We start from the raw sequence: 26,818 nt of genomic DNA on the forward strand, positions 1-26,818 counted from the left end.
AATAAGAAATCACAAATTTTTAAGTTTTTGGCAAAACCAACAAAAACATTATTCAAATTAACTATTGCTATCATCATGATCATCGTCATATTAATCTCTTTTTTCTATTTCTCCTGGTGTTGCAGCATCTAAACCTTCACCAGTATTAAAAACATTTTCCAAAAGTTTGTCTGGAATCAAGAAATCAGAAATATACTTTAAAACTGTTGGGAGTCTGTAAAATATCAAAATTTTTGAAAACTAAATTTTGTACCATCATTTAAATTAGTGATTATCATTTTCTTCTCTTTCTTCTGATGTTGCAACACTCTAAACCTGCAGCAATATTGACAAAACTGTTAGAAGTTTGTAGGCTTTGGAGAATTAAGGAATAAGAAACATTAAAGAACTTATTATTAGGGTACCATGATTTAAAAATTAACTACTATAGTATTACATCATCATTGAAATGATGATCAGCAATATTGACAAAATTTACTGAAGGTTCAGTTGCAGAACAAAGAAATAAAAAATATGCTTAAAACTGTTAGGAATTAAGAATATCAAAAATTCTTGAAACTTAATTTGTACTCTTCTATCCATCATTCCAATAGGATCTAAACTTGCAGCAATGTTAGCAGTATTTTTAAAAGCTAAGTTTAGCTAAGAGAATGGTTTAAAAATTCTCAGAACGAAAGTTTGGATACCAAATTCGTAAAAACATCCACAATTCACAAACTTGATGATATCCAAACACAAGAATAAAAAGAATACAATAATAGTCTTTCTGAGAAACTTTATATCGCATAAACAAGAGATAGAAAAAAGTTTACAAGATTGCTCTAATTGCCTCTGAAGATATGCTATTTAGATGTAGACCCATTATCATCTTCACAAACTACACGAAGTGTATAATGATCATCGTAATTGATGACTAACTCGCACTTATTTCGCGATCAGGAAGATCATCTATTGTTTCCATCTACTATTAATCGTTCCCGCATTGTTTGCTACCAAAGAATCTTAACCATCCAATCCTTATTAAAATATCTTATAATCTTTTAAAAAAATTATTCCTGCAATTTCATAGACTTACTACAGTATCTTTGATGTACCAAAGATGCTGTGTTTTAAAATTCTATCAAAGTATTAAAGAATCCAATCAAAACAAAAATATTATATAACTTAAAAATACACTACTTATTCTAAGTTTCCAGAAATAGTTTTTATTTTTAAGGAACATTTAGGAATCTTAAGTAACATTTGACAAATTTCATGCAAAAGTAACTGACAGATGCTATCAGTAACATTATTTGGAAAATTTATGTACTTTTGTATCTTAATTCTGACGGAAATTTCAGAACATTTCTAACAGTGTACTGTATTGTAATTGATACAGAATCTTTGATATATTAAAGATAATTATAATCTTTAATATATCAAAGATTCTGAATAACACAAATACTGCCTTCGTCGGATATGCAAATATAATTGAAGCATCCTTAAATTTTTAAAGATTAGAACACTTTTCTAAGGATATCAAATAGAGACAAAAAAAAAACAAATCAAAAGTGTTGCGAAGCAACGTTTTTGATTTGCTTTTTCGTCTCAATTTGACACCCATAAAAACTTTGTTAAAAAATTTAGATTTTTGTGGAAAAGAATATATTTTACACCAAGTAAATCCCGGTATGAAAAATATTCTTTTCTTACATTTGGTGCGTCAGTTTATCAAGACGAAAAAAATATAATATTTAATTTATATAAACACTTCCTGTGCCGGATAGAAGAACGCGTAAATGTCTCAATTTCCACTAATGTTCCGACACTAAACACTTAATTTTTTGAAATGTTACCCTTCCGATTAGCTGTAACGTTCACATAAAGTGCCTAATGCGCTAAATCTGTGGCAGTGTCGTTACGATTATTATGGCCCTCATCTTCATTGTACTCGTGAAACTTACACCCACTTGTTAAACGAGTAATTTACATTCCTGCCACGAACGACCGGGGGCAATCCCCTACACGTCATAAATATTCCGTACGTTAAACTTGTCTCCTCCTTAAACATGCACTCAGCTTTTCATTTCTCGCGAGTTTTTCACGAAAAATTTCCCAGGAAACAATAAAATAATCGAATCATCAAATTTTTCCTATTTTGACAAAATATCTTTTTTCAAATTTTAGTCCGTAATTTTTTTTTTTTTTGAACATGGGACTATTATTAGTCATAAGATTTGCTCCCATATGGTTTGCTGCCAGAGTCTTGAAAAAGGTGTGTCTGCTGACCAATCATGCTCCTCCTCGGTATAACGAAAAGAATAGAAATTTGATTGGCAAGTTGGTTCTCGAATTTCTTGAAAGTCCCTCAGAGAGCAACGATTTTTAGAAAGAAAGAGAATGAGAGTGAGAGAGAGAGAGAGAGGAGGCTAAGAAGATAAAAAAAGAAAAAAATTGTTGAAAACCGGAATTGGACACCTGGTCCTTTTTACACATTGTAAATTTAGGCTCTCGACCCTAAATTATAGGTAAAAATTTTAGTCAGCAGCTCATTGTCTGTCTTTTACACGCATTATACACAAATACATGAGTCGAGAGTTGTCTGGTTGGTTCGTTGGTTGATTATGTTAATGATCCGCGCCCACTTTCAAAACGCGACTGCAACACTGAATAAAAGGCAACGATTTACCATCGTATATATAACAGTTACTCGCGTGACGCAACGCTGCATTAAATTCAACGACGTCTCAATCAGATAGAATAATATGATCATTGCTTCGAATTAAGAAATATTTTATCCGTGGAAATAGAGAAACGAAATAAATTATTGTTTCTCTTTTCATTTGATAATAATAGTAATAATAATAATAATCTGTAGAAAAATGTTTCCGAGTGTTCCCATCGCTGTCACCCGATGTTTTAATCGCGGAAAAGTAAACATATTCCTTTTTTTGTTGAATTCAATTTTTATTTTCTTTATTGTATTTTGTTTCTGTATTTTAATTTTCTTTTTTGTATTTTAATTCTGTACTTTTATTGTCTTTTTTGTATTTTCATTCTGCCATTCACAGTTTTTTTTAAGGATATCAAATTGAGACAAAAAAGGAATCAAAGAGTCGCTTCGCAATACTTGACTCGATTTTTGTCTCAATTTGATACTATTAGGAAAACTGTGTTTGTATATTATATTTTGAATTTAATTTTCAATATTCTGCTTTGAATTTTGGAAATTTTTGTATTATTTCTCATAATAATTAATATCTTGAACAAGAATTTTATTTAAATTTTTGTAAATCCCAATTAAATTCTTTTGAAGAATTATTTCTTTGAATTATTTTAAAAAATGGAGTTTTCTTAAAAATTTTAATTGAAAATTTTGAAAGTAATTGAATTTTATTAAGAATTACTTTCAAATTTTTTGAATAATCGTATTTCTTAATAAATTAAAATTAAACATTTAATTATTCAATTTTATTAAAATTTTTATGGAAAATAATTAAATTCTTGGCATCAGAATTTTAGTAAAATATAGAAAATAATTAAATTCTTTCGAAGCTATTCTTTGAAAGAATTTAATTTACTTCATTTATTACCTATACTATTGAAGGTTTTGAGATTAATTGAATTCTTTCAAAAAATATTTCTTCAATTTATTGAATTCAATCGATTTTGTTAATAATTGTAATTAATAAATTTACTATTAAAATTTTATTAAAATTATTGATAGACAAATGAATTCTTTTGAACAATTATATTAGAGTTTTTGTAAATAATTAAATTCTGTTGAAGAATTTTTCTAATGTCTTCAAAAAATAATGTGCGGTCTTTTTAATAATTTTAATTAAAAATTTTTAAAATAATTGAATTTCTGGGAAGAATTTTATTATTTATAAAAAATAATTAAAATTTTGTGATGAATTTTACTACTTACAAAAATAATTAAATTCTTTTGAAAGATTTATTAAAATTCTAGAAAATAATTGTATTTTCTTCAAAAAGTTTTATTTAAAATAAAAAAAAAAATTGAATGGTTTCATAGGATTTAGTAAAATTTTAGAAAATAATTTAATTTTTTCGAAAACTATTATTAAACATTTTTTTTTAAATTTTAATCTTTCATAAAATTTTATTAAAATTGGATTAAAAATAATTCTTTCTTGAAATTTTTTTGAAAATAATAGAATTTTTTTGCAAAGATTTTGCTATTTATAAAAATAATTGAATTTTTTTGAAGGATTTATTAAAATTTTATTGCAAATAATTGAAATAAAATTTTAGAAAATAATTGAACTTTTTCGAAAACTATTTTTAAACATTTTTTTAAAAATTTTAATCTCTTATGAAATTTTATTAAAATTGGACTAAAAATAATTATTTCTTGAAATTTTTTTGAAAATAATTGAATTTTTTGCGAAGATTTTGCTATTTATAAAAATAATTGAATTGCTTTGAAGGAATTATTAAAATTTTATTGAAAATAATTAAATTTTTGGCAAAGATTTTGCTATTTATAAAAATAATTGAATTGTTTTGAAGGATTTATTAAAATTTTAGAAAATAATTGTATATTCTTTCGAAAAATTCTATTAAAAATTAAAGAAAAATTGAATTTTTTTGGAGGATTTAGTATAGAATTTTATAAAATAAAATTCGATTCTTTGGAAAAAATTTATTAAAAATGAAAGAAAAATTGAATTGTTTCGATGGATTTAGTAAAATTTTATAAAATAATTGGATTTTTTCGAAGGATTTAGTAAAATTTAAAATAAAAAAATTGAAATCCTTCCTAAAAATTTTATTAAAATTAGATTAAAAAATAATTGAATTTTTGCAAAAAATTTTACTACTTATAAAAATAATTGAATTGTTTACAAGGATTTATTAGCATTTTAGAAAATAATTGAATTTTTTGCAAAAGATTTTGCTATTAAAAAAAATAATTGAATTGTTTCAAAGGATTTATTAAAATTGTAGAAAATTAATTGAATTTTTTCGTGAAATTTTATTAAAATTTTGTTTTCAAAATAATTTTATTTTGGCCAAAAATTTTACTATTTAATAATTGAATTCTTCCGTAGAATATTTTCATTTATAAAAATAATTGAATTCTTCCAAAGAATGTTATCATTTATAAAAATAATTGAATTCCTGAAAAAAAAAAATTTTTCGCCAATTAACGCTAATAAAAATGTTTAAAAATTTCTTTTTATTTATTTAAATAAATTTATTTTTAAATTTGAATTTAATTCAAATAAATTTTCTGTTTATTTCGTGATTTTAATATCTTTAAAATTATTCCTGCAAAAAATATCGAAAAAAAATATTCTTTTTTTTAAACCGATTCTTAATTCAAGACTAAAATTTAAGAGGATTTTTTTTCTCAAAACAAGAATAATTTTTTTTCTGTGTATTTTATAATTTTTCAAAATTAGTCCGCAACGATTTTAGTCAAAATATATATTCAATATTTAATATTTAATTTAATATTTTCTAAATTGTAGTAAAAATGTCTCTTGCTATTAATAAATAATCAGAAATTAGTGAATCCCACCGCTGTCGCCTTGTAATAATAATTTTTCCAATCACAGATTTTCGGTAATTGAAAACAATAAAAGTGGAAGTTAATAAAAGCGATTTGGTGGAAAGCTTTGCGAAATGGACTAATGGAGTCCACTCGAGTATGTGGTTTGGGAAAACTCGTTAAGAAATACTTAGATGATTGCGGTTCGTAAAAGAATCAGCTTAATAGACGGTCCATGGGGAGTAGTACAAGAAGCGAGTTTCCGGAGCGCGCTTTCTCTCTTTTCTTTCTCCGCACTATTTACGAGCGATGGCCGACAATGGAGGGTGCGGAGATTTTTGCACTCGGAACTTTAACTGAAAATCATAATTTCAGACTTTTCTTTTTTTTCTTTTTTTTCTAAATATTTATTTATTTATTTATTTATTACAATATAAAACAAATGTAAAACTATCATTTTTTTTCCTTTGAACAAAAATTTAAAAAATTCTAAATAAAACGATAGTTTTATTTAGAATTATTCAGTTAATTAATTTGAGAATTCTTTTTCCTCGAACAAATATTGAAAAATTCGAAAAAAACGATAGTTTTATTTAAAATTATTCAGTTAATTAATTTGAAACTTTTTTTTCTTTCCTCGAACAAATATTAAAAAATTCTAAATAAAACTGTCGTTTTATTTAGAATTTTTCAATATTTCTTCGAGGAAAGAAAAAAAAATCTCAAATTAAGGTTTTCAATTAAAGTTTGAGGGTAAAAATCTCAAAAAAATGGGTAAGAACCAATTTTCCTGGAAAATAAAAATTATCCTAATTACGGAATTTATCGAATTATAATCCTACCGCTAGGGGTTATAATTAAAAAAAAATTCTAATCCCTCTCCTTCTCCTTATGGCCAATACAAAGAAACTGAAAAACGTTAAACTCCAAACCATAAATCCATCAAAAAAAATTTCTTTTCGAAAGTTTTCGATGCGAAAAATGAGTGTAGTGAAACATGTGTTTAATCTAATTGCGATAACCTTAGTCTTAAATTACCTACACGAGACCGGATGAACAGTAGAGAGAAAAAGGGCTGAGGCGTAGGGTGAAGACCGCGAAACTAACCGCCAACAAAAGAGTCTCGTCGAATTGGTTTGGCATATCGATTCGATCGACGAGGTAACATGCGTCTGGCGAGCTGGTTTTCTTGGTCAGTTTTATAGGCAGCAGGATATCCATATCAACCGTTGGTTTCGTTTCTCTTTCATATGTATCTATATATATATATATATTTATAAGAGGGGGCGGCTATAGGGCAACATATAATTATCAGGACGGTAATGGCTCCCATAAATCATAGGCGCTTCTCTCCTTCATTCGGCCTTTTCGTTCCCTAGCAGAATTGCGCGGCACGGCCCATGTTGTAACATACATACACATTTATATGTATATGAAAACCAAAGATGAATACGAATGTTGAAATGCTGCCCAATGATTGGATAGAGTCATCATTCCGGGGCCGGGCAGTTTTGAAAGAGAAAAAAAAATTAAATTCCATCACAATTTTTTTTGAAAGTCATCGAAAAAGATATATATATATATTTTATATTATGTATATTATATATTGTATAATCAGTATTTTCCCATCAGTAACATTTGGTTTTCGGAGAAAAGAATATTTTCTAATAAAGTATTGGATTTGTATAATTATTTAATTATTATCATTATTTAATTTAGTGGAATTACTTTTCTCGACTGTATTAATTTATTTTTTTTTTTTTTTTGAAATCTTTTAGGAAAAATTATTATATCTCTAAATATATATTTTCTTTTTGTTTCAGGTGAGTTTCCCGTATATTACAATTTGGAGGGAGTTTTCTGTTCGATAATTTCAGGTAATGATGATTTTTTCAAAATAGTTGCAAACTAGAACATAAATAAATCTAAAACTATTCTTAAAATGCTCAAAAAATACTTAAAATAATGCTCTATGGGTACACAAAAATACTCAAAATTATACTCTAAAAGTGCTAAAAGTACTAAAAGTACTCAAAATACTAAAAATAATTATCTAAAACTATTCAAAATAATGATCTAAAAATATTCAAATATACTCTAAAAATACTCAAATAATATAATCTAAACAGAACTCAAAAATACTCTAAATGTACTAAAAATAATCAAAATAATGCTCTAAAAGAACTCAAAATACACTTAAAATACTCAAAATAATAATCTAAAAGAACTCGAAAATACTCTAAAAGTACTAAAAAATATTCAAAATAATGCTCTAAAAGTACTCAAAATAATGATCTAAAAATACTCAAAAATACTCTAAAAACACTAAAAATATTTAAAATCTAAATAATGCTCTAAATAATGTGCTTAAAAATACTCTAAAAATATACTCGAAACATACTCAAAAAAATACTCAAAGTAATATTCTAAAAGTAATCAAAAATATTTTTAAAATACTCAAAAATTATTCAAACTAGTGTTTTAAAAGTACTCAAAAATATTCTAAAAATACTCAAATTAATGTTCTAAAAGTACTTAAAAATACTCTAAAAATATATTCTAAAAATATTTAAAAACAATGCTTAAAATGATGCTCTAAAGGTACTCTAAAAATACTCTAAAGATACTCAAAAAATACTCAAAAAGTACTCAAAAAATACTCAAAAATACTCTAAAAGTACTAAAAATACTCAACATAATGCTCTAAATGTACTCAAAAATTCTCTCAAAATATACTCTAAACATACTCAAAAAAACACTCAAAGTATTGTTCAAAAAGTAAAAGTACTCAAAAATACTCTAAAAATACTAAAAAAAAAAATTTTAAATACTGAAATAAGTAATATTGTAAAATTACTTAAAAATACTCTACATATATATTATAAAAATATATTCTAAAAATACTCAAAAAATAATCAAAATAATGCTCTGAAAGTACTCAAAAATACTCTGAAAGTACTAATAATACTCTAAAAGTATACTAACAAATACTCTAAGCATACCCAAAATAATGCTGTAAAAGTACTTAAAAATACTCAAAAGTTACTAAAAATTCTTTAAAAATACTCTAAAAAAAACTTAAATAGTAATCTAAAAATTCTCAAAAAAATATTTAAAAAATACACTTAAAGCTTGCAAAAAAGTTAATTTGGTGCAGTTTTTTATACTAATTTTGTTCTTTATGGTTAAATTAGAATTACTATATTTGAGAGTTTACAATTTTCACTTTCAGTTATACTTTGACTATTGTCAAAGTTTATCTCACCTTCATTTTCACATCTACTTTTATAAAGTTTTATTTTCACTTTCATTTTCATTTTTCCTTTTGGCGGAATTTAATTTTCATTTTTATTTCCTCTTTGAAAGAATTTTAACATTTTCATTTTGTTTTTAATTTTTATAGAATTTCATTATCACTTTCATTTTCACTTTGACAGAATTTTTTATTTATATATATTTTCATATTTACTATTACGTTTATAGAGTTTCATTTTTACATTAATTTTGACATTTTTACTTTAGTAAAATTTCATTTTCACTTGGATTTCTACTTCTACTTTGACAAAATTCGTTTCTAAAATGAAAATGACCATATAAACTTTAATTTTCGCTTTCTATTAATTTTTACATTTTCACTTTCACCAAAAAGTGAAAATAAAAGACAAAATAAAATTGAAAATAAAGTGAAGATCAAAAAAAAATTAAATAAAAAAAGTGCCTCAAAGTAAAAATAAAATTAAAAAAAATCTACCGAACAACAAATAAAAATTGAAAAAAAGTCTATATAAAAATGAAAATCAAATTGAAAAAAATCTGTAATAAAGTGAAAGCGAAATTGAAAAAATTCTATCAAACAAAGAAAAATGAAAAAATCTATAAAAATGAAAATCGAATTGAAAAAATCTCTCATAGTGAAAGTGAAATTCAAAAAAAGTCTATAAAAAATAAAATTTAATTGAAAAAATCTGTCGAAGTTAAAATTAAATTTTAAAAAATATATAAAAATGAAAATCGAATTGAAAAAATCTCTCAAAGTGAAAGCAAAATTGAAAAAAATCTATCAAACAATAAATAATTGAAAAAATCTATAAAAATGAAAATCGAATTGAAAAAATCTGTCAAAATGAAAGTGTAATTGAAAATAGTCTATAAAAATAAAAATTGAATTGAAAAAATCTGTCAAAGTGAAAGAAAAATTGAAAAAAGTCTAACAAAAAAAAAAAAAAATTAAATTGAAAAAAGTCTATAAAAATGAAAATCGAATTGTAAAAAGTGAATAAAAATAAAAATCAAAGAAAAAAATTCTGTCAAAGTGAAAATTAAATTGACAAAGTCTATATAAAAATGAAAATCGGATTCGAAAATCTATAAAGGGGTCGTCCATTAATTACGTAAGACATTTAGGGGGAGGGGGGTTTAGCTATAGTTCTAACGAACAGTAGAAAAAATGGCGCTAATGTATGTAAAATATTTTACAACGGGGGGGGGGGGTCAAATTTTCCAAAAAAATGTCTTACATAATTTATGTACGGTCCCCAAAGTGAAAATGAAATTGATACACTGTAAAAAATTTAGGGAGTTAACGGACTCGGGAGTTGGGAGTGAAATTTTTCGAGTTAAAAATCAACTCCAAAAGAGAGTTAATTTCTAACTCCCTTCATTCAACACCCTCGCGAGTTATTTTTTCCTTGGGGAGTTAGCATTTGGGTGTGAAATTTTAACTCTCTTTATTTAACTCCCCTGGCATTAACTCCTCAATGGGTGCGACTTTTATAGACCCCCCAGGGGAGTTAAAATTTAACTCCCTTTTTTTACAGTGTAAAAGTCTATCAAAGGGAAAATATAATTGAAAAAGTATCAAGTAAAGACTGAATTTTCCCCCTCGATTTTCATTCGCCGATAAAAGTCCGAAAAAAATTCAACTTTTTAAGCAGATAATTTTTTTTCCCTCCAAATACACGTGTCAAGCGCGTACACATAGAATTAAGATTAATTCATTTCGAATATATAACAATTTAATTTGATCGCAACCAATTTCCTTGTCAGTTTCGAAATTGTATAAAGCGCGCGCGTATAGATATCAATCGAATTAAAAGCAGTAGGATTCGGACTATTATCCCTTGATTTCGCCATGCTCAGTGATTATTCACGCTGCGAGTAACGCAAACAATGCGACTGGACTCTATCCAGGAGAGTTGAATTAATTTGGCTGCGAAACAAAAATGCGAAAATTCTCCAAAGCACAAAAGGTGCGCTTATTCGTATTGAAATGAAATTCTCTCTGCGCTTTTATTTTTTCTTCTCTTCTTCATTTCTTCACATATACACGAAATTCGCCTTAAAACAATTTCATCTCTTTTTTTATTTTCACAAGTGTACATATTTCGAAAAACAAAAAAAAGTACTTTTTTGGAAGTAAAAGGAATACATTTTCTTAACTTTAGAGAAAAACAATTTTCCTAAGTGAAAATTTTTCTCTTCTTTCTTTTCTTTACATTTTCCTAATGCATATACTTGAAAGCTGAAAATACGCAGAGGAAGAAACTTACATTTTCTTTTTTATTTTCTCATATCCCCAAAAAGCTTGGGAAAATTTGAAATTTTTCACCGTGGAAAAATTTCAAATTTCCACTAGCTTTTTGGGGGAGAAAATAAAAATGTATTTTTCTTCACTCGAAAGATGATATTTTTGTCGAGTCCAGTTTTGTTTTTGAGGAGAGTATACGTATATATGTGCGCGGGCAAAATGGGCGCAAGAGAATTATGACGCGAAACTACACTCGAATGAAAACGTAAAAGGGACTCTCTCCTGAGTTTTCGTAGACTCCCGCACACGCGTTTTTCTTTTCTCCCTTTTCTTCTCTGTTTTTCTTTTTTTTTTTTGCGGGGGATTCGCCCCGTAATGGAGAGGGGGAGAATGACGGAAGATTGGTGGTGGTTGGAAAGGAGGGAGGGGGGAATCAGAAAACGAGGGGTTGGGTTCGGGGTGCGCTGACAGCTCGACGCTCTCGTCCATTTCAAAACTCGACGGGAGGATACGCTTCTCTGCACACATTCACAAATACAGTGAAACGAAATTCATACGCACTTACACATATAAACTTATATTCTACTCATACTTTCACATATACATATATTACGTGCAAATACACATATAAGTATTTTCACATATAAATGCACATGTACATGTTTTCACATATAAGTGCACATGTACGTACACATGCGCATATAAGTACACATGTACGCATATTCACATATAAGTACGCACATGTACGTATATTCACTTATAAGTACACATATACATAATATTGACATATAAAATCACATATACACTCATAAATACGATTATTCACATATACACATATGAATACGCATATACACATATAAAGACGTATTTTCACATATAAAGACCTATATTCACATATATAGATATAAATATGTATATTCACATATAAAAGCACATAAACACATATAAATGCACATATACACATATAAATACGTATATTCACATATAAAAGCACATATACACATATAAATACGTATATTCACATATAGATTCACATACACACATGTGTGCACATATACACATATCTATGCGCATATACATAAAAATTCACATATAAGTTCACATATACATTTATTCACAGCTGTATTGTGTGACAGCGTGTTGTCCGTCCCTCTTTTTCTTCCACCGTAACGTCACACGCGAGCACACATCGAATGGCTTCTCACTCCATTTTGCCTCTTTTTTTCTATCCCCCTCTCACTCGTTCCTTTTTTCTTCTCTCTCTCTCTCTCTCTCTCTCTCTCTCTCTCTCTCTCTCTCTCTTTCTCTCACTCACGCTGGCTATACGTCTCTCTATTCCGTGGTGCGTTGCTCGTCACTTTTGTGAAGCTTCGTTTTCTGTCTTCACCCGCAGAGTCAGAAGCTCGCACTCTTGACACGCAGACTTGCGTCTCATACACGTTTTTCGCGAAGCGAGTCAGAAAAAAATATTTACGCGCGGGAAATTTTAAAAACAACAACAATTTGTGATGTAACAATTTTTTTTTTCGGTTGTTTTTTTATTTGAATTTAGTTTTTTTTTCTGTAGTGAAAGTGTGATATTATGAAGGTACGAAAAAAAAATCGTGTGCGGATGTGTTTATTGGAAAAATTTGCACATGTGCGGTGTTTTTTTTGAGAAAGAGAAATGTGACATTGGTATGAGGGTCACGTGGTTCTTATCGCATTGTTTGTAACTGTCAGTGAATATGTTTATAATAGTTGGGAATAAGTATTACGAGGAATTGAACATTGTGTGTTAGTTTTGTGCTGTGGATAATTGGCACCTGTATGTATGTAATTGGCATTGTTTGCAGTCACCATATGCTTCTTCACTCACACGTTTATGATAAGAGCGACAACATGCCAGGCAGACGGTAATTACCGACTTTGTGCCAGGTCTAGCTTATATGCACGTCTGGCTTATGATATCCATTTACAATGATAATTAGTTTGATAAGAATTAAGAAGAACCCAATATGCAAGCATATTTGTGTTTGCGAGCATTATTTATAAGGAAAACTGTCATCAATATAGTTTGATTAATTATTAGACATTGAATCTTTGTATTGAGCCAGTTCGAAGATTGTGAAACTTGGAATTAAGGATCTTTTGCTAAATATGATGATGAAGCACCCATCAGTTAATTTTGGAAATTAAATTTTAAAGTTAAATGTTTTTTTATGAAGCTACAACATGCACCTTTATTATTATGTTGGTTTTGAACAAAAAATATTTAACTTTGAAATTTAATTTACAAAATTAAGTGATGATTGGTGAAAACTTTCAGCTTCATATGATGATGAACTGTTAATTAAATGCTGATGAGAACATTAATCATGATGTGCAAAATTTAGTGCCTGTAAAAATCCGAATTGAACATCTTCTGCTGATGAACTAATCCTGATGTTGTTGTTGGATTTTGAGGATATATGCTACGAACGCGCATGTATAATGAATCAAAAATTTTTGATTCCGAACCGCATCAAAATCCGTCCCTTCTCAAAGTATTTTTGATCATTTTGGAAAAACAGAACACTAGGATTACTATAAGATATACTTCTGGTGTATCTACTATAATGGACGTTCCTTAATTTTTTATACTTCTGAATATTCTTTTCCGGAGTCTGTTATAGCTTTTCCCAAATGAATTTGAAGTTGCAGCAAAGACAACATTTTGCTAATATTTTAAACATTTCCTGAACCTTCATATTATATAAAGTAAATATTAGCTTAATATTCACAAACTTTTCTCTTTAAATGTTAAATAACAATGTGGATCAAATTGATACCCAAAATTTGAACCTAAAATTATGATTTGATCCAGATTTTCTTGGATCAATTACCAAAAGTTTATCAAATACTAAAACTATGCGGATTAAATTATGATTTGATCCACATTGTTTGGTATCAATAACCAAAAGTTTATGTTAAATACCAAAAATTTGGGTTAAATTAAGACTTTATCTACATTTTTTGCTATCAATTACCAAAAGTTTATTACATACCAAAAATTGAGATCAAATTTTGATTAAATCCAAATTTTTTGGTATCAATTCGTCTGAGTATAAAAAATGATTGTTTAGTAAAAGTGATTTAACAAAATTGTAGTTTGCTTAAAAGCGGGAAATGTGGATAATAACGTGTAAAGTTAGAGATTTTCCAAAACAGAAGGACGTTTGTCTTCTCGTAAGAGTGGAAGTCGGAGACAAATATCCCACTAAGTACACTACCGCACACACGTTATCTTCGCCATAAGATCTTAAACGTGTGTCGGTTTTAGATGTTTTAGTAATGGACCACCGCTGGTCGCGTGGAACTCGAATTCTCCAGAGAATCTGTTATATTGGTAGCCAAGGACACCGGGTCTCCTCTTCATTTACCTTATATACCTGCCGCCGTCAGATAATACAATTGTCTCGCCTAATAATGTCATAGACTGTCTTCATTTTCTACTTTTTCTTCCACTTTTCTTTTTTTCTTCTATCCTCATTTTTTCTCTTTCTTTTTTTCTTCCTTCCTCTTTTTTCTCTTTTCTTTTTTTTCTCTCCTTTTTTTTCTCTTTTGTTTTTTCTCTTTTTTCTCCTTTTTTTCGCCCCTAAAAGCAACCGAATATTTCGGACATCTGACAAAAAAAACTGAATCCGTATACATCTTAAAACCAAACGGATTGAAAAGTACAGAACAGTCTATTAAAAAGTGTCAAATTGAGACAAAGAAGCAAATCAAAATTGTTGCTTCGCAACACTTTTGATTCGTTTTTTGTCTCAATTTGCGATATCCTTGGAAAAGCTGTGAGTGTTATAACTTAAAAGTATCAAATTGATACGAATTGAAACCAAAAATGTGGATAGAATCAAAAATTGATATAAATTTTTACTATCAATTTGATACATTTTAGTATCAATTGGATACATTTTAGTATCAATTAGATACATCTTAGTATCAATTAGATAAATTTTAGTATCAATTAGATAAATTTTAGTATCAATTAGATACTTTCCAAAAAACTATATGCTAAATGCGAATTCAGTCAAAAATGGGTCAAATTTATAGATTTAAGTCTCAAAAGTGAACTGTCAATAAGATTTTTATCTCAAAGTGCACATGGACCTCGGAAGAAAGACCGTAGGATATCCTACAGGGAAATTCAGGGACATATACTGTTTTCTAGTTTTTGGGTATTCGGGGTAAAAAAAAGACCTGAAGTCTATTTCTAAAGAAAGGCGAACCTTGAGAGAAAGAAAATTAACAGATTTTTCGAGGACGTTTCTTTTTTCTCACAATTGCGCCTTGTTTTCCTTTTCTCCCCCCGAAAAACGAGATTTAACGAAACAGGGGTTCAAGATTTGTTGCGGGAGTAGCAATTCGCGGTTTTTGGGAAAATAGTGATGCTCTGCTGCGTTTGTGATTTACGCGAAAGTTTTAAGGGGATGGTTTGAGAGAATGAAGTTCAGCGGCGCGGGGAGACAGTATATATAGTATGGAATGGTCTCTGCGCGCGGAAAAGCGAAAGATGGTGGGTCATAGGTTAAACGTGAACATTATGGCTCGTCGCCACAAATTCGCAAGAAGCGTTTTCTTTACATTTTCCCTCTATTCACTTTTTGCTTTTTCAATTTTCTTTTCTTTTCGAATTTTACAGAATTTACCGCAAAGATTAAATTTCTCTTATTTTGAAATTAGGCCAAAATTTGTAAAATTTAGGTCTGACCTAATTTCTCCTTTTTTTGCCTTTGCGATTTTAACTTTTACTTTCACTTTGATTTTCAATGTCAAAATCAAAGTCAAAATCAAAGTCAAAATCGAAGTCAAAATCATAGTCAAAATGAAAGTCAAAATGAAAGTCAAAATTAAAGTCAAAATTAAAGTCAAAATCAAAGTCAAAGTTAAAATCAGAGACAAAGTCAGAGTGAAAATGAAAGTCGAAGTCAAAATCGAAGCGAAAGTCAAATTTTGAAAATCGCAGAGTGGAAAGGAAATCAGAGAAAAAGAGTGAAACTTTCTTTCCGTAAAAATCAGGAAAATTGTAAAATACCCCTAAGCGAAGGACAATTTATAATAAAAGTAATAAAACAACAAATAAAAACAGCAATTACAGTAAGAATTCTAACCTACATAATCATTATAACAGTGATTATAGAAAGTCCACACATGACAAACGGTTTTCCGATTACAATAAAATACCGATTTCTTATGTTGATAAAAATAAAATCGTTCCGCGCATTTTCTTTCTTTTTTTATTTTGAATTATTATTCCGATACAATAACAATTCATCGAATTGGTATATATAGTGGATTTCATCATACAAATTAGAATCTATTATGCAAATTCATGTTGCGTAATTTACATTCAATTAAATTCAGAAGCTTTGAGAGTAAATCTTCAATTTATAGAATCGTGCGGATTTGCCTTGAGAGTTTTGTGTGTTTGATAATTTAGGGATTTTCAAATTATAAGAGCGAAATATTATGCGTTATTCTTTGCTCATTAAAAATTTGTCTCATCTTTTTGCTTTATTTTCATTTTTCGTCCTCACTTTTAGAGAGCAATAAGTGTGTGTATATATGATATATCCTGTTGCGTCGCGCGCTCGTTTTCCTTGGAATATTTTAACTCTACGACAAAACAAGTTTTTTTTTAATATATATATATATACTTATTGTGAAAATGCGAATCTTGACTTCTTAACCGTACATTGTTGCTGGTTGGATTCTTTTTCTGTATATTTTCTGTACTTTCTGCACTTTCTGCACTTTCCGTACTTTCTGTATACTTACTGTACTTTCTGTACTTTCTGTACTTTCTGTACTTTCTGTACTTTCTGTATTTTCTGTCTTTAAAGTATTTTCTGTATTTTCTGCATTTTCAGTATTTTCTGATTCAGTATTTTCTGTATATTTTCTGTACTTTCAGTATTTTCTGCCTTTCAGTATTTTCTCAGGGTAGTCACATATCAGTAAAGTTAGTAAAGTCAGGAAAATGTCAGGAAACCAACATTTTTGCCAGTAAAATCAGGAAAATGACAGGAAAAAAAATTTTTTTCAGAAAAATTAAGAAAATTGAGACTTTTTTCGACTTATTTTCAAAAATTGCGACTTTTCGCCTTTTCTTCTAAATTTTGCAGCAAAATACCACATTTTTTTTAGTAGAAAATACAACTTATAACGATTTTTAAAGTGCGAAAAATAACTATAAGTAAATCTTTCAAAAATTATTTTTCAATCACCTTTTCGAGACATAATTTTCTCAAATATATAATTATCTACTGTAATAAAAATTTTTTTGAATAATTGAAATTTTCTAAAATTTTATTGAAAATAATTAATTTTTTTCAAGTATTTTTGTTACAACTTTGGAAAATCAACTTTAAAAGAATTTTAATTGCAAATTTTGAAAATATAATTGAATTATCAAAAATGTTAATAAAAAATCTTTAAATGGAAAATTAAAAAATGAAAATTAATCAAAATTAGCTTCTAATTTTTTAAATTCCAATATTGTTTGGAAATTTTTCAATTGTATATATGTATTTAAAAAACATCTTTCAAAAATTATTAAAAAATATTTTTAACAAAAATTAATTGTAAGACTTTCTTTATTATAATTTTTTGAAAATATTTTACTTTAACAATTTAAGAAAAAAAAACACGGACAGTTACAAATATTATAAAAAATTGAGTTTTCGTATTTAAATAATTGAATTCTAGAAGAACTTTCGAAAAATAATAATAATAATAAAATAATTATTGATTTAGACAAGTAGTTTAGTTGAAAATTGTAGAAAATAATTAAATTCACGTAGAGTTATAATTATAATTTTTTAGAAATTATTAAAATTGAAAAATTTTACTTATCATCCGTAAACTTTCATATTTTCCTGTAAAAAGAATTTTGTCAGGAAAATAATTTTAACGTCAGTAAACCGTCAGGGAAATGTCAGGAAAATTGATAAACTGAAAATTGTGACTATGCCTGTTTCTTTATTTTCTGTTTTTCCATTATATTTTCTATATTTTCTGTACATTCAGAATTTTCTATATATTTTCTGTGTCTTCAGTATTTTCTCCATTTTTTGTACTTTCAGTATTTTCTATATCTTTTCTGTATTTTCCGTACTTTCAGAATTTTCTGTATTTTCTGCCTCTTTAGTATTTTCTGTATTTTTTGTACTTTCTGTACTTTCAGTATTTTTTGTATTTTCTTTATAATTTTGTACCTATAAGATAAATCTTCCTTTTAAACCTTTTGACTAAATTTTTAAAAATTATCCTACATTTGAACCATATTTTTGACCGAATTAGTCCTAAGAGTATGATTTTGAATCTTAAAATTGACTGAACTTACTTTCAAGGCTTAAAAATAGTCTAATTTTTAATCATTTTGGGTTTAAGATATATAAACGGTACATTATACACTTTTACCCCATTCTTTCATTTTCTTTTCTATTATAGTTACAATATTTTTTGTAGACTTCTATTTTTTGTTATTTCATTCCTTGTCCGCATTTATGTTTGCATATATTTTTATATTTTTCTATTTGTATATTTTTATATTTGCCTATTTGTATACATTTTTATATTTTATTTTCCCATTTTTATATTTTCACAGGTTTTCTAAGGATATCGTAAATTGTGACAACACAGGAAAAAAGAAGTGTTATTTTAACACTTAAAGTAGTGTTAAAACAATACGCAACATTTTTAACCGACACTGTGTGATCTTAACACTTCATTAGTGTTAAAATAACACTAGAGTGTGTTAAATTAACACTAGAGGGTGTTAAATTAATATACATTTTTAATGCGGTTTAAATAACACAAAAATTGTGTTAAAATAACACCATCTGAAAAGTACACGCAACAAATTTAACACATATTTTTTTCTGTGAAAAAACAAATCAAAAGTGCTGCGAAGCAACATTTTTGATTCATTTTTATCTCAATTTGCAATATCCTTAGAAAAACTATATTTCCATTTGTCTATTACTATATTTTTCTATATTTGCGCTTATTATATTCTGAAATCCGAGGTCTAAGCTTTCTAATAATGAATCGAACCAGTTTTTCCTTTTTTTTATTTTTCTTTTCTTTTTTTTGTTGTTTTTTTGTGTTTTTTTTAAAGAGTTGTATAAATCATGTTTGTGGTCGACATATACTGGTTATATGTATCAATATAGATGGGGTAAAAGGGTGAGGGAGAGGCGAATGTGTGTTATGTGTTACATCGGTATGAATGGAACGCTTTTGCGGAGGCAGCAGTAGTAGTAGTAGTAGTAGTCTTTATGCTTGCGGTTAGGTGATATATTTATTGCCGATCGAACCGTTATCGGCACGCGATTCATTTTGCGGATAATTATTTATTCACTCACAAACGCCATGTATACACTTTTACCCCGTAACTTCTTCTTTCCATTATACTCCCCGCGTTTTATACTTTTATGCGGATCAAATTTTTCCTTCCGTGAATTTAACACACCCAAATTCTCACCTCTTAAAATTTTCCCTTCTTTTAATTTAGAAATCTGCTCTTATCAAAAATCTTCTTTCTAGTAAGACTACAGTTTTTCTAAGGATATAAAAATTGAGACAAAAAACGAATCAAAAAAGTTGCAACATTTTTGATTCGTTTTTTGTCTCAATTTTGATATTCTTAGAAAAGCTGTGAGATCAAATATTGTTGTCCCACTTTTAGAGGAGATTTAGGAATTAAGAGGTGACAGTTTTAATTATAAGTGATGAGGATTTATTATACGGTATTTTATCTAAAAACATACGAAAATAAAGGGAGACGAATATAATTGAAAATTATTTTAACCCTGGCGGATTTTCATGGCAAGTTAATTTTTTCGATTTTCCAGAAGTTTGGGTTCTGATTTAATTAAGAATCAACTGGGGTATATAAACCGTGAGCGTACCAAAAAGTTTTCGATATTGGGTTTATATTGGATCGGAGAGGGCTATGTCCTTCGTTCTGGGAACAAACTTTCAGAAGCCGAGGGGTAAAGCTATTCCTTTGTTCGGGAACATCGGATGTGCTTTCCTCCCACACGCTCCCTTGAATTTTCCGAGGATACGGGCTATATATATATATATATATATATATATATATATATATATCGCGACGTTTCCCTGTTGTGCCTGAATCGAGAGAGTAGAGCCGCGACCTTTGTGTTCTTGTCAAGTTGTCAAACTACCCCACCCGATCTTTACCCTGGATCCAATAGCAAACCTCACCTCTCCTCTACTTCAACCCCTGTCCCTACTCCCCACTCTCTTTCCTCTCTCTGTCTCTCTTTCTCTCTCTTTCTCTTCACTTCATCCCTCGTCAGGGATCGAATTCTCGATTTACGAAGTCCCTACCCTCCATTTTTTCGTAGAACGTGCCATGCTGGGAAAAACGCCCTTTGACACGCGAGTTAGGGGACCTCCTTATTGGAAGACAGCTGTCGATGGACAAGATTTTTTTTTCATTACAAAAACGCCATTTTTTTTTTTTTTTTGAAAAATTTTTTTTTTTTGTTGGAAATTTTTATACCTATTCAAAAAAGGCTTTTTTTGTTTGAAAAAAGAATTTTTTATATTAGCAGTCGATTTTTTCTAGGCATCACACTTTTCTTAAAAGTATCAAATTGATATTAGTAAAGTCAGGCTCATCTACTAAAACCTATACTATTTACTAATTTTTTACAATTTGTTACTATTTGGATACTATTTTAGATTTATGACACTAAAAGCCTATTTTTCTTTATTTTTAGGATAAATTTGCATTACTTTAAATTCGCTGATAGTTGAAAAAAAATTCTAAAAATTGAAATAAAATTCTTTAAAACGATTCAACTATTTTCAAAAACTTTTCGACAATGAACGATTTTCAATATCTATACAATTTTAATAAAATTCCTCAAAAGATTTTTGATAAACTTCTTCGCAAACATTCAATTTTTTATAAGTAATAAAATCTTCACAGAAATTAAATTATTTTTTTAAAAAATTGATATAATCTTGAATTCTTCCTTTAATTCTGCGCAAGAATATTCAATTATTTTTACAAATAATAAAATTTTTCACGAGAATTTTCAATTATTTAAAAAGAAATGAATAAAATTTGTCGCAAGAATTTAATTATTTTTATAAATAATAAAATTTTCCACAAGAATTCAATTATTTAAAAAGAAATAAATAAAATTCTTCGCAAGGATTCAATTATTTTTATAAATAATAAAATTCTTCACAAGAATTCAATTATTTTCCCAAATAATAAAATTTTTCACGAGAATTCAATTATTTAAAAAGAAGTAAATAAACTTCTTCGAAAGAATTCAATTATTTTCATAAATATAATAAAATTCTACACAGAAATTAAATTACTTTTTTAAAAAATTAATATAATCTTGAATTTTTTTAATTCTTCACAAGAATTTAATTATTTTCATAAATAATAAAATTTTTCACGAGAATTCAATTATTTAAAAGGAATTAAATAAAATTCTTCGCAAGAATTAAATTAATTTTTTATTAATAATAAAATTATTCTCAGAAATTCAATTATTTTTTAAAAAATTGATAAATTCTTTAATTTTTCATAAGAATTCAATTATTTTCCCAAGTAATAAATTTTTTTTACGAAAATTCAATTATTTAATAAGAATTAAATAAAATTTTTCGCAAGAATTCAATTATTTGCATAAATAATAAAATTTTTCTGAGAAATTGAATTATTTTTTAAAAAGTTGATAAATTCTTTATAAGAATTAAAATTTAAGAAACATTCAATTATTCAATATATTATTTATATTTTTGTATTTAAATAGTTGAATTTCAGTTGAACTTTCTAATAAGAATTGATTTAAAAACGAATTTCAATTGAAATTTTAGATAATAATTGAATATTAAAAGCGTTATAGTACAATTTTTTTAGAAATAACTGAATTTTAAAAAATTATTAAATTAAAATCGTTGAAAATTTTAATTGATATTGTAAAACTGAAATAACGTTTAAATTTTTACTTTCCCGTGTGGAAAAGTGAGGTGGGCCCACGGTGGGTCCCAGGTGGGCTTCCCAGGTTCTAGGTGGGTCCCAGCAGGGATGGCCCAGGTGGGCGATTCCTTGGCTTGTAACGGTGAATCCAGCCACAGCCCACCTAGGAAAAATCCAGCTGGGGCCCATAGATTTAGTTTTCATTCAAATTAATGAATAAATTGTTTATTAATAACAAATAAGTCGAATTATAAATAAATAACGTTATTATTTAACGATTTTTACTTTTTTTAATGAAATTGTGACCAAAAGCAAATTCATAAATAATGTTAGCATATATATGGGAATTAATATATATCCTTTCATTCATAAATTAAAAATTTATAAAAAAATTAGAAATTTGTTAATTAAATTATTAAACGGTATATATAATCACTAAATTGCATACTTATACGAATACAATGCAGAAAAATCGGAATAAACGCAAACCTAAGAAACAAATAAAATTTAACGCACGCGGGGATTGAACCTACGACCTACGGACTACTAGACTAACGCCCTAACCACTATACTACGGAGACTAACTACTGAACACCGACGTTTTATTGTCAGTGACTTGTTGATCTGCTGTAATGATTTAATAAAGCACTTACTGACACGAATACACCGTAACAAATAAATAGTTTAATAATAATAATAACAATATTATTAATGTAATAATAAACGATAAATATTCTTAAAATAATATTTATATTATTATGAAAAAAATATATCAATACATTTTTATTAAAAATGTGTTTTTTATTGTTTACAATCATTATAAACATTAATTTGTTGGTCTAAAAAAAAAAATTTTTTTTAGTTTGGACTTAGAAATTTTTACTAATTAATTATGTGGACATTACATAAAAAAAATATTGTGAATACATTTTTGTTAAAAACACGTTTTTTCTTAATCTAAGTCATTATAAACATTAATTTTTTGTTGAAAAAAAAATTTTTAGGTTTGGACTTAGAAATTTTTACTTATATAATTATTGATGTGGGTCCTCAAAAACTGGGAAGCCCAGGTAGGGCCCAGCTCACGCCCACTTATAATATTATTTCGCCTGACCGGAACCCACCGTGAGTGGGTCAATAGACAAACTCTAAAATGCTTCCGTAAAATGTTAACATGTTTGTCAATTGTCAATTCATGTACGAAGATGACCATAATTACATCAAAGTTTTATTATTAAATGTTAAAGAAAAACTAAACTATTTAATAATTTTCACTGTAAACGATTTTTGTTATTATATATAATAAATTTTACTAATGTTATATTGCAGTCGTTATTGTTTAAATAAATAATTGTTGTTAATTAGTAACTCCTGACACTAGCTTCCAGAAAGATGCAGTTTTTTTCTAATTTTGCAATTAACTAATTCGAACCACATGAAATAAAAATAATTTAAGGTTTTAACAATTCAAAAATTGTTTAAACAAATGATTGTTGTTATTTACTAATTTTTGACACAAAGCACCTAAAAAAATGCAGTTTCTTTTTAATTTTATATTTAACTAATCTGAAAAGTATGAAATAACAGTATTTTATGATTTAAACAGTTCAGAAATTGTTTAAACAAATAATTGTTATTGTTTATTAACTTTTAATACAAACAATCCAGAAACTTGCAGTTTCTTTCTAATTTTACAATTACTACTACTCTGATTAACTAATTGCAAAATAAGAAAAAACTTCATTCTTCTAGATGCTATGTGTCAAGAGTTAGTAAATAACAACAATTATTTGTTTAAACATTTGATAAATTGTTAAAATTAAAATCATAAAACATCCGAATGATTTACTATTTACATTAGTTAATTGCAAAATTAGGAAAAAACTGCAAGTTTCTAAGTTATGTGTATCAAAAGTTAATAAATAACAACAATAATTTGTTTAAACAATTTCTTAATTGTTAAAACCATAAATTATCTTTATTTTATGTTGTTCGTATTACTTAATTGCAAAATTAGGAAAAAAATTGCAAGTTTCTAAGTTATGTGTATCAAAAGTTAATAAATAACAACAATCATTTGTTTAAACAATTTCTGAATTGTTAAAACCATAAATTTTCTTTATTTTATGTCGTTCCTATTAGTTAATTGCAAAATTAGGAAAAAAAATTGCAAGTTTCTAAGTTATGTGTATCAAAAGTTATTAAATAACAACAATTATTTGTTTAAACAATTATTAAAATGTATTAAAAACCGTTATACCTTGATGAGTTAATTATTAAATAAATAAATTCAGCTGGAACAACTTTAAAATTTCAATAAAACTAAATGTCTGTTAGTGTAGTACAATAAAAGTTTATAATTATTGACAATAATAAATTGTTTAAAATAATAATGATTATTATTATTATGAATTAATTGTAGAATGATTTATTGTGAATAGTTATATTTAATTTTCAGACTTTTTCTATTATAATGTTAATATTTTTATGAAAATGGGAAGCCCAGGTGGGGCCCAGCTGGCTCCCAGTTTTTAACTGGGCTAACTTGGGCAGATTTCCACACGGGTTGAAAAATTATTAATTTATTTTCTTCATTCCTGTCAAGAATTTAAATTAAATTTTATTAAATAATTTTATTTGTTTACTTTTAAAAATTACTTTGAAATACAATTGTATTTTTTAGGATAAAAATTCAGAAAATAATTAAATTTTTAAAAAAAGAATTAAAGTTCTCAGCAAGATTGAAATAAAAATAAATATTTTTTGATTGAAATCAGGAAAAAGTCAGTGAAATACTGAATCAAATTTTTGTGAATCGACTAAAATGATTTTGTTTATTCGTTAAAATAAATTTTCTATAGCTACTTTTTTAATATACTTTTTTCATAGTATTAAAGCTACTTTTTGATACTTTTCAAAAATTAATTATTGACTATGTGAAGCGTGTAAAGTGTATCAATTTGATACAAAAATTTAGATCAATTTTTTGTTTGGTCCACATTTCGATACTATAAAGAGTATCAGTTTGTTATACCAAAATGTGAATCAACTAAATAATTGATCTAAATTTTTGTATCAAATTGATTCACTTTAGTATCAATTTGATACTATCTAGAAAAGTGTGGATGTCAAATTGAGACAAACAATGTATCAAAACGTTGCTTCGCAACTATTTTGATAATTTTTTTTCTCACTTCGATACCCTTAGAAAAATTCTGAGATAAAAAAAAATTTGAAAATGAATCATTACCACTATATGCAAAAAAAATAATTATCAGGAGAAAAAAAATTTATCTTATTTGTAAGGAATAAATTCGGTGTCAATATTATTATGAGAGGGGGCTGAAGATGAGTTTTCTAAAAAAAAATTTATACAGTCATAGAGAGAGAGAGAGAGAGAGAGAGAACGAATATATAAATGTCAAAAGTGTAACGAATTAGATTTTCGTTGACCCTTTACGTATCCACCTATATTATATATATAGATAGACAAATAGGGCTAATCAAATGAAGCATCGACTTGACTCAGAATGGGGATTAAGCGAGGAGGGCAACATTATTCATGAGAGAGGAATAATCAAGTGAATTGAATGTACAGCAGGTCATGTTAACATTACTGTAACAAGAATAATAGAATGTGAGATATATTTAATTTTCCTACTTAATAAAATTCTTCCTAAAATAATTCAAATTGGGAAAAGTTGGAAAATATATTTTTATTATTAAATTATTTTATTTTATAATACTAATATATTAACCCCTTCACTGTGTTTGACGTCTATAGACTGTAATAAATATAATAATATATGATGAATGTCAATGACTATTCTAAATTCGCTGAATCCGAATCCTTGGTCAAAATATAAAAATTCAAAATGGCGGCTCCAAAATAGCGACGAAAAAAATTTTTAAGTTTTCAAATTTGTCCATTTAGAAGTCGCTATTTTGAATTTTGGTCAAAATGTAAATATTCAAAATGGCGGCTCCAAAACAGCGACGAAAAAAAATTTAAAGTTTTCAAATTTGACTATTTAGAAGTCGCCATTTTGGATTTTTGAATTTTTTTTTTAGTCCCAAAATAGCGACGAAAAAAATTTTTAAGTTTTCAAATTTGACTATTTAGAAGTCGCCATTTTGGATTTTTGAATTTTGATCAAAGTTTGAATTCAGGGATCCAAAAAAAATTAAGAATATCATATTTAAATAAAAGAAAGAAAGGGGGTCTAACTCTAACTATGTTCCCCTACAGTTATAATCATTATAAATATTATTGCTGTTGTTATTAATATTATTATTATTTTTTTATTATTATTATTATTAGGATTATTACATCTAAACACTATAAATTTACTATAAAAAACTTTTTAATTTATAAAATGCGTAATTTTATTTATGTCCGTAATGATTAACATTAATTTCGTATTGTGGATAAACCTTCAAAGGATCTACACCGCAAACGCATAAAACATTTACAATTTTTCTACGGATATTAAATTATGTCAAAAAACGTATCAAAATTGTTGCAAAGCAATAAGTTTTAGAAATACTGTGATTAGAAATCAAATAAAAAAAGAAATTTCCATCTTAGTGCGTACAGCATGGAAATTGGGCGGGAAAAGTTATGCGCAAGCGTTGTAGATCCAATAAAGGTTTATCTCCACAATACGAAATAATATAGTGTCAATCGTTACGGATTTAAATAATCCGGATTTAAATTACTCATATATTCGTGTTGAAATTTTCAATTGAATGTACATTATATACTATTAGAAGGATGCGATAATAAATCTTT

The 26,818-nt window shown here is 27.0% G+C and overlaps 1 protein-coding gene across 12 annotated transcripts in view; it reads left to right on the plus strand.

The window, feature by feature from the left end:
* Nucleotides 1–26,818, plus strand: part of LOC122503691 (homeotic protein antennapedia-like) — a 306,715-nt gene that overhangs the window by 233,171 nt on the left and 46,726 nt on the right. For 2 of the 12 annotated variants that reach the window (XM_043614333.1, XM_043614336.1), the window contains one exon: nt 7,324–7,377. The exons of 9 other annotated variants lie outside the window; for them this stretch is intronic. The gene's annotated coding sequence lies outside the window, so the exon portion shown is untranslated. Of the gene's footprint in view, nt 1–7,323; nt 7,378–12,405; nt 12,923–26,818 lie in introns of those variants that run through there. One more of the 12 variants, XM_043614332.1, reaches the window with a different exon arrangement.

This window comes from Leptopilina heterotoma, unplaced genomic scaffold, assembly GCF_015476425.1.
Source record: "Leptopilina heterotoma isolate Lh14 unplaced genomic scaffold, ASM1547642v1 Lhet_268, whole genome shotgun sequence".
Lineage (NCBI taxonomy): Eukaryota > Metazoa > Arthropoda > Insecta > Hymenoptera > Figitidae > Leptopilina > Leptopilina heterotoma.